Here is a 19,586-nt window from a genome sequence, read left to right on the forward strand (position 1 = left end):
AGTCCAAAATCAGATGTTATGTAATTATCATGAAGTTTTTTCTTTAAAGTCCCTCACTTTTCGTTCACTGTTAATGAAAAGAAGCCTTAGAAATATGCCCTTTAAGACAGCTGATGTCTTTTGCAAATCTGGTATGTGTATAGTAGTCAACATTTAGCCCCAGAGACCTTTCGGTGTGACATTATTTCTTTACCGTGAGGGGAAAATGCCCCCACCTCTCCTTCCTTACCCCTCCCCCTACCCTTACCCCCGCAAGCATGTTTAGGCATTTCGGAGAGAACGACACCCTAAGGATGCCAGATGTACAGTTTGATTATACACACACACTGATTTACAGCCTTTACGGGTCATAGCCAGCCTCCTCCCCCTCCTTCCCCCCCTTCCCCTTTCCCCACTCCCCCTTCCCTACTAGGTCTTGGGTTTTGGGGGTGGGCGGGCTCGGACGACACGTAGTAGCCTTCCCCTATAAACGCACGGGCGCTTACGCACTTCACACTCACGGACAAACTTGAATTTGGTACCGACATTTAGAAACGGCTTTCTCTTGAGTTTATCAGATAATGCGAGAGAGAGGGAAGATACGGGTTCCGGCCCGGTAGATTTATTTGCTTTAGCTACATGTGTTTATATATATATATATATTATATATATATATATATATATATATATATATATATATATATATATATATATATATATTAGTTATATATATAAATACATATATATACATGTATATATATATATATATATATATATATATATATATATATATATATATATATATATATATATATATATATATATATATATAGTATCATAGTATCATACTTTAAAAGGCAGGTTTGTGATCATCACAGCTACGAATTTAGTGTACATTTGTCGCACGAAACGAGACGCATCTAACTACTTTTTCTTTGGAAGTAATAGTTTACAAAAATATAACACTTGTGAGTTTCATTTTAAGAAACCTTTATGGAAACTTCATCATCATCATCATCGCCTCCAGCCCCGTGCAAAACTTATTAGGTACTTGTATTTATGTAATACGAAATAATTCCTCATTAAATACATTCGTTACATGATAATTTAACAAATAAAGCTTGCGTCATAAATCGTACCAAAACATGATCAGGTTACCTCAGTTGTCATTATTCAGTGTTTAATATTGAATATACAAAACCATTTGAAGGGATGAAATAACTAAGGTCTATCTCGATGTGAAGAGCAACAAAACAGGCAGGATGATACCTGTTACTTGATGCGTATAACAATCACATTTTCTGACTGACAGACAGGATATTAAGGTTTATGAAAAGGATTCTTATGTACTAATTTATTTGCTCTTCGTATAAAAAAATATTGAAAGGATGGCATTCTGCATTGACGATACTTAAGCCGATCTCTCTCTCTCTCTCTCTCTCTCTCTCTCTCTCTCTCTCTCTCTCTCTCTCTCTCTCTCTCCATGATTTAAACACAAAATTAATATTCTTATAAACTCTTATCAATGATTTTCACTGGAAGTAAAAAACAAAAAGATTACGTAAGAGCTCTAATCGTCGTGGTTTGTCCTTTGGAGAGTGATGATGGGTGATATTTTCGATTTTTAGTTTTCTGTAAAAGAAAACTATTGTGCTGGGTTTGTCTGTCCGTCAGCACTTTTTCTGTCCGCCCTCAGATATTAAATACTGCCGAGGCTAGAGGGCTGCAAATTCGTATGTTGATCATCCACCCTCCAATCATCAAACATACCAAATTTCAGCCCTCTAGCCTCAGTAGTTTATATTTTATTTAAGGTTAAAGTTAGCCATAAACGTGCTTCTGGCATCGATATAGGATTGGCCACCACCGGGCCGTGGTTAAAGTTTCATGGGCCGCTGTTCATACGCTCATACAGCATTATACCGAGACCACCGAAAGATAGATCTATTTTCGATGTCCATGATTATATGCTGTATTGGCTGTACGGAAACTCGATTGCGCCGAATAAACTTCGGCACATTTTTACTTGTTTGGTATAGTCTTGTGCTCCACATAGTTCTGCTCTTCTCTTCGTAGAGAACCTGCTCATTCCTCTTAAGTTACCTTAGAGTCCTTTTTATAAGAGGAGGGCCCAAATTCTAGCAAAACTTTTTCTGGACCCCCCTTATTTTAGCTTTGTTCTTAATAGATATTTGGTTCCGTGTTTTCCATTTCCAAGAGACCTGTATTTCTTGCTTTGTCTTTTAAAAGGATTATACTTCCTGGATTTCCTTTTCAAGAGATGTGCAGTTTTTGTTTTGTCGTTTAAAAGATTTTTAGTTTCTGGATTTTATTTGCAAGGTTCTTGCTTCGTCTTTTAAAACTAGTTCCTGGATTTCCTTTTCAAGAGATTTGCAGTTTTTGTTTTGTCTTTTAAAAGGTTTTTAGTTCCTGGATTTTGTTTGCAAGGTTCTTGCTTCGTCTTTTAAAAGGGTTATAGTTCCTGGATTCCCTTTTCAAGAGATCTGCAGTTTTTGCTTTGTCTTTTAAAAGGTTTTTAGTTCCTGAATTTCCTTTTCAAGAAATCTGCAGTTCTTGCTTTGTCTTTTAAAGGGCTTATACTTCCTGGATTTCCTTTGCAAGAGATCTGCAGTTTTTTGTCTTTTAAAAGACTTATAGTTCCTGGATTTCCTTTTCAAGAGATCTGCAGTTTTTGCTTTGTCTTTTAAAAGGCTTATAGTTCCTGGATTTCCTTTTCAAAGATCTGCAGTTTTGCTTTGTCTTTTAAAAGGCTTATAGTTCCTGGATTTCCTTTTCAAGAGATCTGCAGTTTTTGCTTTGTCTTTTAAAAGGCTTATAGTTCCTGGATTTCCTTTTCAAGGGATCTGCAGTTTTTGCTTTGTCTTTTAAAAGGCTTATAGTTCCTGGATTCCCTTTTCAAGAGATCTGCAGTTTTTGCTTCGTCTTTTAAAAGGCTGTTAGTTCCTGGATATCCTTTTCGAGAGATCTGCAGTTTTTGTTTTGTCTATTAAAAGGTTTTTAGTTCCTCGATTCCCTTTTTCAAGAAATCTGCAGTTTTTGTTTTGTCTATTAAAATGTTTTTAGTTCCTGGATTTCCTTTTCAAGAAATCTCCAGTTCTTGCTTTTCTTTTAAAAGGGTTATAGTTCCTGGATTTCCTTTTCAAGAGATCTACAGTTTTTGTTTTGTCTTTTAAAAGGTTTTTAGTTCCTGGATTGGATTTCCTTTTCAAGAGATCTGCAGTTTTTGTTTTGTCTTTTAAAAGGTTTTTAGTTCCTGGATTTCCTTTTCAAGAGATCTGCAGTTTTTGTTTTGTCTTTTAAAAGATTTTTAGTTCCTGGATTTCCTTTTCAAGAGATCTGCAGTTCTTGCTTTGTCTTTTAAAAGGCTGTTAGTTCCTGGATTCCTTTCCAAGAGATCTGTAGTTCTTGCTTTGTCTTTAAAAAGGCTTACAGTTCCTGGATTTCCTTTGCAAGAGATCTGCAGTTCTTGCTTTGTCTTTTAAATGGCTGTTTGTTCCTGGATTCCTTTCCAAGAGATCTGTAGTTCTTGCTTTGTCTTTAAAAAGGCTTATAGTTTCTGGATTTCCTTTGCAAGAGATCTGCAGTTTTTGTTTTGTCTTTTAAAAGGCTTGTAGTTCCTGGGTTCCCTTTTCAAGAGATCTGTAGTTCTTGCTTTGTCCTTTGAAAGGCTTGTAGTTCCTGGGTTTCCCTTTCTTTTAAGAGGCTTGTAGTTTATGGTTTTCCATAAGATATCTTTTATTCTTTTTTTTTTTTTTTTTTGGCCCTGAGTTCCTTGTTCCCTTTTAAAGAACCTGTAGTCCCTGGTTTTCTCTTTTTAAAAAAATAATTTATTTTTTTTTTTTCTATCTTCTTAAAATACCGGCAGTTCCTCCTATTTCCTATTGTTGTGAGGCACTGTCATACCTTTTTGTTTTTTTTTTCTTGATGTGTTACTTTTTTTTGAGACATATAGTTTTTGATTCTCCCTTTTTTATTTAGTTTTCCATTTGTAGAACAGGTGAAGAAGCGCACCTTGCAAGAAGGGATTTCGGTAGTGTAGGAGGTAGCAGACCAGGAATTTGGTTGTAGAATCTTAATGGAATCAGGCCGTATCGAAGCTCATGATAGGAGCATCAACGTGTCCTGTGGAGGTCATAGTGCCTCATGAGATTAACCTTCTCTTGTAGGATACTAATCACTATGCCGAAGCCATTCATTACAGTGGCTGTCCTTCGCATGATAGGCCTTCAGGTCGCGTCCAAAGAGCTATTTCAGGATCCGGAACTAACGATCTGGACGTAATGAGACTGAAGTTTGAAATTTGGCCCAATGGTCTAACTTCACTTTGAATCATAGGACTGCATTGCTCTCTATGAGTCCTTTACGTGACGCTGAAAATATATTAGAACTGTTCTTGACCAAGTTTAGGTAGTTTAATGACATGGCTCTCTCTCTCTCTCTCTCTCTCTCTCTCTCTCTCTCTCTCTCTCTCTCTCTCTCTCTCTCTCTCTCTCTCTCTCCAGCCAGGTACACAGATGACGTATTTCTGCAATAATCTTAAAATAGAATGGAAGATATAATCGAGTGCAATCGAATATGTTAGAAACTGTAAAATGAATGTTTCGGATCATGTGAAAATGCTTTTGAATATTACTATTCATATTTTGAAGAAAGCCATGTGGTAGAAAATAATGAAAAGAAAAAACTTGTGATTCTGAGGAACCATACACAGTACAGTTGTATGGTACATTCATACAGTTTTAATGTACCCCTGGAATCTTGCATCTCTCTCTCTCTCTCTCTCTCTCTCTCTCTCTCTCTCTCTCTCTCTCTCTCTCTCTCTCGTGTAGATTTGTTTTATAAATTCATCATTCAGTAAAGGTAAACCATTATTACACTAACATATGTTAGATTATGTAAAATCAATTCTTGTAAACTACGTCTATTTTTTTTACTATTCTGTTTAAAAGCGAGGTTATGATTATGAATCTGTAAGGTAGCATTGTTTCTATAATTATAGATAATTTTTATTTTTTCAGATGTGTGAATGTAAACGTTTTATGTTAAGACAATTCTCTTTTTCTCTCCCTCAGGTACGTATGGATTTTGTGATGGTTAATTCCGAGCTCTTCTTCCCTTCCATGAAGGATGAGTACAAATTTTGAGTGTTTATTGCTCTTTTCGTGTATTTTTGGTTAGAAAATAACTCTCAACAACATATATATTATATATATATATATATATATATATATATATATATATATATATATATATATATTTATATATATATATATATATATAATGTATATACATGTGTCTGAATATGTGTGTATATATATAAATATATATATACATATATATGTGTATATGTGTATATATATATATATATATATATATATATATATATATATATATATATATATATATATATATATATATATACTGTACATATGTAAATATATCTTTCCTTTACACCATTTGACGTGTTGCCCTTTGAAGTAGTGTCACCGGGAGTTGTACTGTAGGTCTTCCGGTTTTGAGCAAGTATACTTTGAATGAGGTTGCTAGCCCTACGCCCTAATGTGTGGATGGCGTTAGGTAGTCACCCACCCAAGTGAGAACCAGACCCAACGTTACCTCACTTCACAGATGTATAATCCTAGCAAAGATCCTAATGGCCTTTTTTATTTGAAAGTATCGCTTGAGAAGAAACCACCTCTGGCAGACCATTTTCAGTGAGGAATGGAAGAAAAGTAATTCTGTACAATTCCTTTCTTCTGTAAATAATCGATGATTTTTGTACTCTGCTTCTCATTGTCATCCTGCTCTGAGTATTGTCATTTCCCTAATTATGGGTTTTATTCTCCAATTCCAAATGACGGAGGTCATCTATCCACTTTCCATCGGTTTCCCCGATCGCCTGCCCTCCGTCTCCACCTTCCCTTTCCTTCCCCTCCCCCCCTCCTCCTTCCCTCCCTCCCTCCCTTCCCGCAATCCATATAGTCCTTGGTCTTCTTTGGCTTATATTATCAGAGTATATCAGAGTATCAACATTTCAAGTCAAATGTTCAATAGTGTATTACGTATTCTGTGATTGGCTGGCTACCGTGACGGTTTTACAATTCTGGAATCTGATTGGCTCATATTAGTCTCCAATTGACAACCGGCCGTGACGTACATGAGGTGGCCATGAATACTGCGATATAATTGGTCGGATTTAAATCAGCTCATAGCCTCATTGGTCAGCTGTCAGCGGTCTCCGGGGGCGGTCAGCAGGTCAACAAAAGGCGCTTCTCGATACAAGGCTTCGTGCTTCAGCGTTTGTCACTTAAATATGTCGATATTAAATCTATACTCAGCCTCATTTGCTTGACTGCGCTCCCAAATGAGTCCCTTTCACGGAATGTTTTTGCTCTTATATATATATATATATATGTATATATATATATATATATATATATATATATATATATATATATATATATATATATATATATATATATATATATAGATATATATATGTATATATATATATATATATACACACAAGTGGAAAACACATGTGAGAGACACAAATGTATATTATATACACACACATATGAGCAAATATATATATATATATATATATATATATATATATATATATATATATATATATATATATATATATATTTTTTTTGTCAATTTTGACAGAAGTAATATAGTTATAAAACTATTATGAGGACTTGGTAAAATAACATTAGACACCCAAAATAGATGAATGGTTTCGTCAACGGATTGGGTAACTGGTTCCACTTAGGACTTACTGTATAGATAGGGTTAGTACTATAGAGGGGCTGAATTGCACCGGGGGAGAGAATAAGTTATGCGATCTTATCTGGCACAGGAAGAATTGTATTAATTGATTAAAGTTCGAATTGAGGCAGCTGTTAATAGAGAGGTACATTTGGAAATTTAAAGATTAAATGACGCTAAAAGAGACGGGGCCAATCAGAAATGTCTATTACTTTGTATGAAATTTTTATATTTATTATTATTATTTGTTATACAGAAAGCCAAAACTGACATGTTTTATAGAAGCTCATAAACAAGAAAATATTGTAAACACCTTGGAATTTGAGCCGCCTTGGTTGTGTTTAGTGTCACCTTTGAACAGCCGTTCCTTTGTTTTGCATGCAGAATCTTACTACAAATGATTTCCTCCAAACTTTTACAGCTTGTAGGTAATTTTTCTTTTTAATTTGCGATAAAAAGACAATAGGTTGCTCTTCGTATTGGCCTTTGCCATTATATCAGCCTTACAGTCTTTATGCCGTTCTTTATTCGCTGCAACTGACTTTTTCCAAGAAAAACTGGTTTGCAGCAGATGAGTTCACGGACTCTTCTAGGATATACGAAACATCTCGCACCGTCATTAAACACTGATGTAATTCCTTAAGCTGGCGTCACAACAGCTTTGGTCCTCTACACCGCCGGGTCATTAGGAGCTGTTTTTTATCGCCGTCACATCCTGCTGCTGACAAGAAGCCGTGAGGAAACTTCATTCTGGCATATTTATGGATCATTATACCAGAGACCTTTTGATATTTATATGCTCCTACCTATTTTGCATTATAATACTCACAACGCCGCCAACACCCGCCGAGATGAGTTGCAGATCTGAGGTTCTGATTATGATATACATTCACTCGGTGGATTTTAACTTCTGTTTTGCCGGCGGTGTAATCTTTAGGGATGCAGTCTTTACACGCTGGGTTCCCAACCCGAGACACTCTTGAATGACTCGGCGCTGAGGCTCTGGTGCTTTCGTTGGAATCGTCCTTAGAATAGTACGTTTCTAGTAAAGAAATTGTCGTTCCTAGCAATGATATATATGAAAGAAGCGCTGATCATTTTTGGATAGTCATTCTTAGCAACTTTATATTAGCGTGAAGTTTTCCTAGCTCTTGGACAGTTGTTCATGGCAGTCTTCTACGTAAATGAAACACTCATAGTTTTATAAATATAATGATATTTATAAAACTAGGACCGTTTCGTTCATGTTGAAGATTGCTATGAATATCTGTCCCAGAGCTAGGAATCCTTCGTTCAAACAGAAAGTTACTAAGAATGAACATCCTAACATGATCAATGCTTCTTACATGTAAATCATTACTAGGAATGACTATCTTATTACTAGACCGTTTTTATGAATTGAAAATCTCAATCCATGGGGATACTAGCTCTTCATAATAGTATACTGGAACGAAACATTCCAAGAACAGGAATACTTATTCCTAGTAATCTTTCAAAAGATTAAAAAATTATTAAAAGTTGTTATTACTGGTAGGTCTACCACAATGTACAGCTCAGTGAGCCCCAGCACACTGCACTGCTCAGGGGCTGCCGGAGCTTTCACAAGGTCGTGTCTTCGGCATTGCAATCAACAAGTCCTCTCAGCTGCAAGAGCAGCGCCATCCCAGAGGCCACGACTCGAATCTGTTGCAGCGGCAGGGAGCCACAGGCACCGAATTCTATTGCAGCAGAAGGGCCCAGGTAGCAACGGCGTGCAACAAGTCCATCATGAAAGTCAGAAGCAAGAGGATCTCGACCCTGGTTAATTTAGTAAGCACCCGTATACTCATTATTATCATTACCATTAATGAGTGAGGGTACTTCCCTCCCCACTACTCGCCTCACCCCCATCACTAGATAGAGGATGCCTACTGTAACACTATGAGATAATCATACAGAATGATTACGGACCCGTGTCAGAGTTACTTCCCGGTTCAGAGGCTCTAGTTTCCTTTTAGTTTTCCGTAAAAGAAAACTATTGTGCCGTCTTGTCTGTCCGTCCGCACTTTTTTTGTCCGCCCTCAAATCTTATAAACTACTGAGGCTAGAGGGCTGCAAATTGGTATGTTGATCATCCACCCTCCAGTCACCAAACGTACCAAATTGCTTTTCTCTAGCCTCAGTAGTTTTTATTTTATTTATAGTTAAAGTTAGTCATAATCGTGCGTCTGGCAACTATATAGGACAGGCCACCACCGAGGAGTGGTTAAAGATTCATGGGCCGCGACTCATACAGCATTATACCGAGACCACCGAAAGATAGATCTATTTTCGGTGGCCTTCATTATACACTGTACAGAACACTCGATTGCGCCGAAGAAACTTCGGAGCATTTTTTACTTGTTTTCTTTTCATCTCAAAGAGAGGATGTTTTTCACGCGATGGAAATGTTAAACTGCTACAGTATAAATTTACGATTGTAGTTGTATTTGCATCATCTGCTTTTCAAATATTTTATCTCATCTACCAACGATATTCAGATGACGGTGCTTAGTTATTTTATTGAATATTGCCTCAATTTCTCCAGGAGCATCCTGAAGTGCCGTGTTGTTGCATGCCGAGACGCCGATAGATAAGTAAGGAAAGAATGCAAATGTCAGTTGCTGCTAATCTTGGTCTCCCTTGACCATTGTGTTTACTTTGCTAATGAACTGGTATTTGCTAGCTAAGTCACAGATAGGCCTGTATTGCCTTCCGACACCAAAACAGAAGATCATACACTTTATATATATATATATATATATATATATATATATATATATATATATATATATATATATATATATATATATATATATATATATATATAAATGCGCATGTATAAATATTAGTGTTTAACACTTTTCTTTCTCTAGCCTAAATGTAGTGTTTAAAGTATTATAGTTTCCTGTACTCTTACCTCTTGCGTGTGCGATTCCAAACTTGTATTTTAACACTTCTCGTTTTAAATGCATATCGGATTTCACGTTATAAAGTGTACCCCGTGTAATAAGCTGGGAGTCTAGACATTAATAGAATATCTACAGAAAAAGAATCTATAGTTCCAAAGTCAGTTGTATTTATATTTGTTTTGTTTGCATTGGCAACCAACCAAATTCTTCATGCAGACTGTAGATCTCTGATACCGATTTACTGAGTTCTAACATTCGTCTGCTATTTGTCTTCAGGGCACAAAGATGTATTGGTTGTCTGTCAATTAATGTAAAGCTTTATGTGGCCTTGTATCTCGGCGTCGATGGTCAGTTCTTGTGACGTCATTTTATGACGTTTGATTTGTCCTTGTAGCTGCTTGTTGATAGGGTGGCCTTTTTCCTACCGTCCCATTTCTCTGATTCATCGCTTATTCCATTGTTGTCAGTCACTGTATTGTAAGTCATTGATTGTGTATGTTGCTATGTTGGCCGGGAATGTGCATGACTGCATGACAGGTGTCTATACTGCTACCAACCACAACGAAAAAAAGTTAAGTATACCCTAGTTTAACCAGACCACTGAGCTGATAAACAGCTCTCCTAGGGCTGGCCTGAAGGATCAGACTTATTTTACGTGGCTAAGAACCAACTTGTCACCTAGCAACGGGACTTACAGCTTATTGTGGAATCCGAACCACATTATAATGGGAAATTAATTTCTGTCACCAGAAATAAATTCCTCTAATTCTTCATAGGCCGGCCGGAGAATCGAACGCTGGACCAGCAGAGTGCTAGCTGAGAACGGTACCCATCCGTCCAATGAGGAACTACTAACCAAAACGAACATCACATCCTTGGTACTCTGTTGAACTCAAATCTTAGTGAAAAGCAACATTCCTTATATATTTTGTTGCCTATAGGTACTTTCAGAACAGTACAGCACTTATAAATTGTGTAAGAATTCAATTTTTTCTAAAGGTGGATGGATGTTGAGATTTTATATTTTACTCAGATTGAGTCGTTTATATATATTAGGAGATGATAGTTCTTTATTATTACGTCCGATGAAAAGACTGACCACATGTACCATTTGCACCCCTTCCCCCGCCCCCATCCACGCACGTTACCTGCCCCCTCTCCCCCCATGATACCCCAGCAACCCCGGACCATCAGTGACATCAACATCAGCAGGAGCTGCAAGAGGCGACGAGGCTTTCGACTGTAGAAGTCTTGGCTAACGTAGTTCAATATTGGCTGGCTCTAAGGCTACTGACACCCCATTTGTAAGTGGCGACAGGAGGAGGAGGTGGAGGTGGAGGAGGAGGAGGAGGAGGAGTAGGAGGAGGTGGTGGAGGTGTAGGAGATGGACTGGTCTAAGAGAGGAGAGGAGGAGGGGCGGAGGTCATACTCCCTACCAAGCCCCATTCCCTTCCCTACCCTTCCCCTTCATGATGCCAACTTCCCTCGGATGGCCTCCGATGGTCATTTGCGATGATATAGGATTTCTGTTTTTTTTTTTTTTTTGGCGATAGTGTATACTGGAGCATTATTATATTTTAACGGTGTTATCAGGAGTGTTCACATTTTATTATTCATTCTTTGTAACATTATATATATATATACATTATATATATATAAATATATCTATATATACATAATATATTATATATGTATATGTATAATCGTAATTTAATCGAAAGTCCCTAGTTTCCGGTAATAAGATAAGGGGGACGTCCTTTGAAGAAAACTAACAAGATCACTGTAATATTCATCCTTTCATTGTTGAATCAAGGGTGAAGAGGAACATTTATACACACATTTATATGTATGTAATATTACATTATACAGTATATATATATATATATATATATATATATATATATATATATATATATATATATATATATATATATATATAATATATATAGTATATATATATATATATATATATATATATATATATATATATATATATATATATATATATATATATATATATATATATAATATACAGTATATGTATATATATATATATATATATATATATATATATATATATATATATATATATACATTACATATATATAATGTTTCAGATCATTGCGTCTTTTATTATACTTCGGTACCTGAAGCTATGATTCAACCAACTTTGTATGGTAACGACGTGCAACATCTAATGATGAATGCAGAAATAGGGGAAAATCACGGAAAACATTTCGAACCTAATTGACAATTAGCTCCCAGTTTCTATAGGTGTTTCCTCTAAAGCTTTTAATATTATGGAAATACATCAGTAGCGTAAGTATAAATGTATTGTATGTGTATGTCTCTAATAACCATTAAAAGTCTTCATGTGGACTTTTGTTAATGACCCTGATTTTTAAGCACTTTTTTTGTCCGGATGAAATTGATATTTTCATTTGCCTCGTACATATTCCCTACTTAATCTCTCTCTCTCTCTCTCTCTCTCTCTCTCTCTCTCTCTCTCTCTCTCTCTCTCTCTCTCTCTCTCTGAAAAAATAAGCAGTGTCCTATAGATCATAATACCTTATTTTCTATTAGTAACCCTGTAAATAATCATCATACCTTGAAACGTTCGGTCTATTCTATTGCCATATTGAACGGAGGGAAAGTCTAAGGGCTCAGACTGCCAAGTTATACTATTTGAAACCTTTCCGTGATCGTTTGCTATGAAGCTCTCCATTTCTCCATTCCTCCATCTTCACAAGAGGATATTGTTGGTGAATTGTGAAGTTTTCGTACCATAGACATTCATCCGGCTTTCTTTTCAGTTTTTACGTCTAAAACTTTGTTTGAATTATTTGAACATCGTGTTGGCATCGTAGCATCAAGAACTACCATCATTATGAAGCCATGATGCATGGATGTTTTTGCGGGCATGAAAAAAGTATAAGATTTAATAACATTTTTTGATGATGATTATTATTGTTGTTAATGTTAAGAAGGTTTCTTTTATGGGTTTTATATAGCTCTCAAGATTACATTGGATCTTATTTGATATACCTATATGCTACGTAACCCTCGTAATTTTGAATTGCATTGTTCTCTATTTTTATTTCTCATTTATTTTCAACAACTTGTTGTTTCTGCATTTCACCGAAGATAATACTTGATAGTTATGTTAATATTATTATGTCAAATTGTATTTAACAACTCAAATCGTTTCACGATTCGAATCTTCGTAGATGCAATGTTCTACCTTACTACCTGTTTACCTTAATTCTCATTCACCGGTCTCGTTGTCAGTGGATGACAGATTTCACTTTTGATATTTCAAGCCTGACAGGTTGACACGACTTCGTAACTCCTTGAGTCTCTCATTTTTTTTTTTTCGCGTAACAGCTGTCAGACACGGCGCTTGCTGTAGCCGTATGTACCGAGACAATGCTTTGCTTTGTTTATGGAGGAACGCTGCGCTGGAACCCCGTGCCCTCCTTGGAAATTTAGGAACCGAATGTGGGCTTTCGTCAGCATTACTTCCATTTTCGATGCGCTTTGCTGGGAGTTAGGTCTCTCTCTCTCTCTCTCTCTCTCTCTCTCTCTCTCTCTCTCTCTCTCTCTCTCTCTCTCTCAGGCACCCCTTTCTCTCTTTCCTACCCTTCTCCTCGGTCGGTGTGTCCCTCCCACCCCCTTCTTGCATCTCATTTGGAACAAAGTTTGGAATAACAAGAAGCCTTCGGTGTGGTGCCCAACCTAGGCCTCAATGAGTTCTTAGTTCTCTCTAATTGCGACTGGACTTTCGCTCTCTCTCTCTCTCTCTCTCTCTCTCTCTCTCTCTCTCTCTCTCTCTCTCTCTCTCTTGCACCTCCTCTAACTATCGCATCCTCCCCTTGCTCCCCTACCCCTTCTTCCTCCCTATCTCTCTCTCTCTCGCCATCTCTATCTCTCTCACTTTCAAATAGTTTCCTAATTACTGGAGGTTGGCCTCCTCACAATTAGTTTCTCATTATAACTTAAATCTTCTTGATTGTTCCATGGATATCGCTGGTTATACTGAGTGATTTCACCCAATGGGGAACTTGTGACCTTGTTATTTAAACCTCAGCCACCTTACACACTCGAGGGTCACACTTAATCACCACCAGAGGAAGGAGAGGTCGATGGGTGCTGGGAGATTTGGATTGGAGATCTCCTTCCATAGAAAGGTTGTCTTCCGTGGATGGAGCCGGTGGATAAGACGTCAGATGTCGTTGTGTTACGGAATAAGGCATCAGTTTGGGTATACAGGAATTCTCTTAGTTTATTTAGTATGTGAAAGGGAATTTTCTTAGTTTGTTCAGTATGTCTCAGGGAATTTTATTAGTTTATTCAGTCAGTGTCAGGGAATTTTCCTAGTTCATTCAGTATGTGTAAGGGAATTTTCTAAGTTTAGTCATATGTGCAAGGGAATTTTCTTAGTTTATTCAGTATGTGAAAGGGTATTTTCTTAATTTATTCTGTATGTGTTATGGAATTTTGTTTACTTTATTCAGTATGCGTAAGGGAATTTTTCTAGTTTATTCATATATGTAAGGAAATGTTCTTAATTTATTTAGTATATGAAAGGGAATTTTTCTAGTTTAGTCATATATGGAAGGAAATGTTCGTAATTTATTTAGTATATGAAAGGGAATTTTCTTAGTTTATTCGTGTGTAAGGAAAATTTTCTTAGTTTATTCAGTATGTTTAAGGGAATTTTCTTACTTTATTCAGTATGTGAAAATGAATTTTCTTAGTTTATTCGCCATGTGCAAGGGAATTTTCTTAGTTTATTCAGTAGGTGAAAGGGATTTCCTTAATTTATTCGGTATGTGTCAGGGATTTTCCTAGTTTATTCAACATGTTTAAGGGAATTTATTTGAGCTGATTCTGTGCGTGTAAACTCCGTTACAGAAGAAACCTGAAAGCTCGTCAGCTTACTTAGTAATAAAGAATGTCTATATCTGAAAAAAGAGAATAAATACAGATGACAATAAATCAAAGCAAATAGATTCTCTTTATGTTTAAGGAAATTGCAATTCCGTTCAGCCTAGAAGTCAGTTCCATCTTGGGAAACGGTGTGATTAAAGTCTATGGGAATTCAACACCGCAAGTGGATCAGTCTCTTACCGGTCATCCGCCTTGATGCAGTGTTATGTAATTGTCTTTTATGTGAGATATGATATTTTAAAGGTATCTCCCGTTTGTGTTATGTAATTAGATATGATATTTTAAAGGTATCTCCTGTTTGTGTTATGTAATTAGATATGATATTTTAAAGCCATCTTCCGTTTGTAATCATCTGAAAGCATAAGGCTAAAATGTGGGACATTCTGTAGTTATTTTGCTAATGAATCTGAAGATTATAGCTATGAAGAAGAGTAATGAGTGATGATCATGAAATAATATTAGTAATGTCGACAGTAAGAGTATGCATCCGTTTATGAATCTTATTACTGTTACTGTTTAGCGGCTTTTGTTGCTAATGTGAAATTGATTAATACGGCATTCATTTTCATCTTAGTGATTTTGTTGTTGTTGCTGAAGTAATTGTAATGTAGTTTCTCATTTATTATAATATTGCTGATGGTACTGTTGCTAAAGCGGATGCAGTTTAATTCTCTTTATTTCTTAAGTTACTGTCGTTCTTGTGAAAGCAATTATAATGCAATTTCACTGTCAACTTAATGCTGTTGCTGCAGTACTGTTGCGAAAGTAATTGTAATGCAGTTGCTTTTTCATGTTGTTGTTTTTGTTACTGCTGCTGCTGCTGCTGCTGTTGTTGCTGTTGTTGTTTATCTACCCCAGCTGTAATTAAAATGACTACGAAATTGACAATTAAAGTCGAGGGGAAAGTTTTCTCAAAACCAGCTGCTTTCACGCTCGAAGAAAATTGAATTCGGATGGGCAATCATAGCAATGCCCAACAAAGTCCACAAATGCGATGAAATTATCTGAGAAATCCCCACTTGGCTATTAAATGCAAATTGCACCGTCATAGATAATTCAATGAATTGAAAAAAAAAAAGTTAATCGGGAAAAATAAATTTTGTAATTCTTCCCCCCATTCCCTGGAACAAAAAAGAACGCAAATTTTTAATCGCTCTCATTTGTATCAAGTCAAATATGCATTCAATAAATCTATTCCCCCAAAATATATGTATATATTAGAACTTATTGGGGTGCAAACATTATGTACAATCTGAAATTAATGCGAAATGTTTATAATTAATCTTCGTGTTGGCGAAATGACAAAATAAATTGGTTGGGAGTTCTCTAATGTTGACAATTAAGAGATGAATTTCCCCCGCATTAGATATTGTTTTTATTTGCGATGATCGGATGTTCCTGTGCGTCATAAATTATGCAGATTGTCCTTATATGGACATGGAATTTTTTTTTTCCTTTCTTTTTTGCTCTCTTTTTTTTTTTGGGGCGCAATAATGATATGCACTTGTTTATGCCCCGCAAGAAGGATAGTATATGTTTTGCTTGTTTGTTTCGATTCGCCGTCGGACTGTAATTGTCTATCGGTTTACTTATTTCTTTGTTTTATTAAGGATTTTCATTTGTTCGTTGCCTTCTTACATGAACATGTGATTTGTTCTCCTTTCATTTATTTGTGTTTATTTTACAGTGATGTTATGTATTTGTTTATGGCCCGCAAGAAGGTTTCCGTTTCTGTGACTATATTCTAGTGTTTTTCTATATTAAGCCTTCTATATTTACAGTCTTCGTATACTTCGTCAGTCTCTCTCTCTCTCTCTCTCTCTCTCTCTCTCTCTCTCTCTCTCTCTCTCTCTCTCTCTCCGAATAATTATTTTGCCTCTTCCAGTCGTGCATATCTATAACAATACCTTTTTTGTCTTGATGCTTGAAATGAATTGGCCCGCTGCAAATGAATGTAAATTGTTTTCAGATGCGCTCAGTTTTTTTATCGTTTATTTTTGTTTTATTTTATTTTTTTTTTTTCGAGGGAGGATGGGGAAGGAAGGGCTTGAGGCAAAGTCCCGTTTGCTTAACGAAACGTGTATATAGTTAATTATTTGTTTTTTTTTTGTTTTATATTTCTCTTTTTTGTGGATTAATTCAGCTTTGCAGTGTTTAGATCTCTGAAGTCTCCTTAATGATGATGTCTTTTACAGCTCCATCTTTTTAATTATCACGAAGTTGTTAATGAATACAGTTATGATAATTAGTATGTTGTTGACGATTATTATTATTATTATTATTATTATTATTATTATTATTATTATTATTATTATTATTATTGAAAGTGATGGCTGCATCAGCTGCGTTCAGTTTGTACAAGTCTTCTGTAAACTGAACTTGATGCAGGTATTATTATGAATAGGGTCTTTATTATTATTATTATTATTATTATTATTATTATTATTATTATTATTATTATTATTATTCAAAGATTAGTAGTACTGAAATGAAGGGAAACCTTTAGTACTTTCGGTATTAATTATTATTATTATTATTATTATTATTATTATTATTATTATTATTATTATTATTATTATTATTACTGGCAACAGTTATAGAATATGTCAAAGATATATACTATAAGTGAAATATTGAAAAGCCTTATTATATTATTATTGATTATTATTATTATTATTATTATTATTATTATTAACAGTGATAGTAATATTCAAAGATTAGTATAACTGAAATGAAGGAAGAGCCCTAAAGTATTTTAATCATTCTGTGCAAAACTCATGCACGTAAAAACCTGTGGGAAAGTGGGCTTTCTTTTATGCAGAAGCCTTGAAATGTCGGGTGCAGTCAGTCATTTGTCGTCGCGGCTGATTTCGGCTGATTTCTTACGGGTCTCTGTTCATCTTAGCATTCACAGGTGGTTGACGGAGAGAGAGAGAGAGAGAGAGGGAGAGAGAGAGAGAGAGAGAAGAGGAGAGGACCGCGTTTGTATGCGTACGTGTGTGTATGTGCGCGCGCGCGTGTAATCATCCGCGGATGTGAACATACTCGATACAGACACCTGTGTAGGTTAAGAGGGCTTACTGCATTGTAAGCTTCATTTGAGCTGTAATTATTAATTAATTATTATTATTATATTATTATTATTATTATTATTATTATTATTATTATTATTATTATTATTATTATTATTACTCAGAAGACGAACAGCATTTTCTCAAATACCCTGAGGGATTTCTTGTGGACCAATTATTATTATTATTATTATCATTATTTTTATTATTTTTATTATTAATTGGTAGGAAGACGCTGATTAAACGACTCATTTATTCTCTGTGAGATGTACCTTCGACCAAGCTGCCATTGGCATTATTATTAGCAGCACAAAGGCGTCCATGCCCAACCCTTTTGTCTGGATGCCCGAGAGGGCGTTCCTGATCATTTGCCCCACGAAGCCATCGCTGCAAACAGTTTATAATTCATAATGCCATTATACCCATATATATTACTGCAGACAATTAGGCACCGGCCATGTTTATCGAGCCTGTATCTCGCATTTAGATCCACTCTGCCATGCCAGCCACGTGACCCGACACGGTCGTGTTACATGGTTGCTGATGGCATAATTATTATGCACTCTTTGACCCCCGCCTGCCTTCTTGGAATGCGTCTTCGCCCGTCCGTCCGTCCGTCCGTCCGTCCGTCTCTGTGTCTGTCTGTCTGTTGGTTTGTCTTTATGCTCGTTTGTTTTCCAGGCTCTCAGTTAGTCTGTTACTCTCTCTCTCTCTCTCTCTCTCTCTCTCTCTCTCTCTCTCTCTCTCTCTCTCTCTCTCTCATTTTGCCGCTAATGTTCTTGTCATTCAGATGTAGTTATATTGTCCTGGACCGTTTTTATTTGGCCAGTTTTATCAAGTTTCTTGAAACTCTCTCTCTCTCTCTCTCTCTCTCTCTCTCTCTCTCTCTCTCTCTCTCTCTCTCTCTCTCTCTCTCTCTCTCTCTCTTTGTCTAATTTTGCCGCTAATGTTCTTGTCTTGATGTGGTTAGATGGTCACTGAATACTTCATTTTGATCTATTCGGCTTCTTGCAGTTTGAAACCCAGTTTTATCAAGTTTCTTCAAACTCTCTCTCTCTCTCTCTCTCTCTCTCTCTCTCTCTCTCTCTCTCTCTCTCTCTCTCTCTCTCTCTGTGTGTGTGTGAGGTTGTGCGACATAATATCGATTGGCGCTGTCTCTTTTATGTGTGCTTATGCTTGAATTATCATGCTGACTTTGTCATGGTTACTTGTCATTTCGCATGTTTAATTGTGCAGCCGTGTGTCTGCTTTACAGAGTATTTATGTGTTTGTCTCAATCTGAACCGACTGGAATTAGAATCAGCCAGAACTAACCTCTTCGGCTCCGAGACAAAATACCGTCGGTGACTTTTGACAACTTGCTAGGGCATTCGCATAGTCATAAGTTTGTTATATTTTATACACCTATAATTTTGATTATTGTTATTATTTTTGTTGTTTTATGGGGTTTTAGAATGACAGGTATGCCATGACATGTGTCTGTAGTTGTTCATCTTAGAATCGTACTTGTGGCCATTTCTGTTCACCCGTTAATGCGTAATCCATCATAGATGTAATCTGATAGGATGGGCAGTTTGAATGCATACGCGCAACATAAATGTCAGATAAGAGAATGCTGACTTTGGCTCTCAATGAACTGATAAAAAGACAATTAAAACGATCTGTCCATCACATCTGCAAATTTATATCGTGTTGGTTGACCAGATGTAAAAAAAAAAAAAAAAAAAAAAAGCTTTTGCAATGGCGTCCACGTGAGCCCAGCACTTAAATCTCAGAGACATTATCTCAAATCGACCAAACAAATTGGAATGCCTCTTTTAATTTATTTTGCGATGAGCGGGGAAGAGGTGGGGTGGGGGGG

The 19,586-nt window shown here is 36.2% G+C and overlaps 1 protein-coding gene across 1 annotated transcript in view; it reads left to right on the top strand.

Moving 5' to 3' along the window:
• The window catches only part of LOC136826938 (uncharacterized), a 790,974-nt gene that overhangs the window by 274,680 nt on the left and 496,708 nt on the right, over window positions 1-19,586 (top strand).

Source organism: Macrobrachium rosenbergii, chromosome 41 (assembly GCF_040412425.1).
Source record: "Macrobrachium rosenbergii isolate ZJJX-2024 chromosome 41, ASM4041242v1, whole genome shotgun sequence".
In the NCBI taxonomy this organism is placed as follows: Eukaryota; Metazoa; Arthropoda; class Malacostraca; order Decapoda; family Palaemonidae; genus Macrobrachium; species Macrobrachium rosenbergii.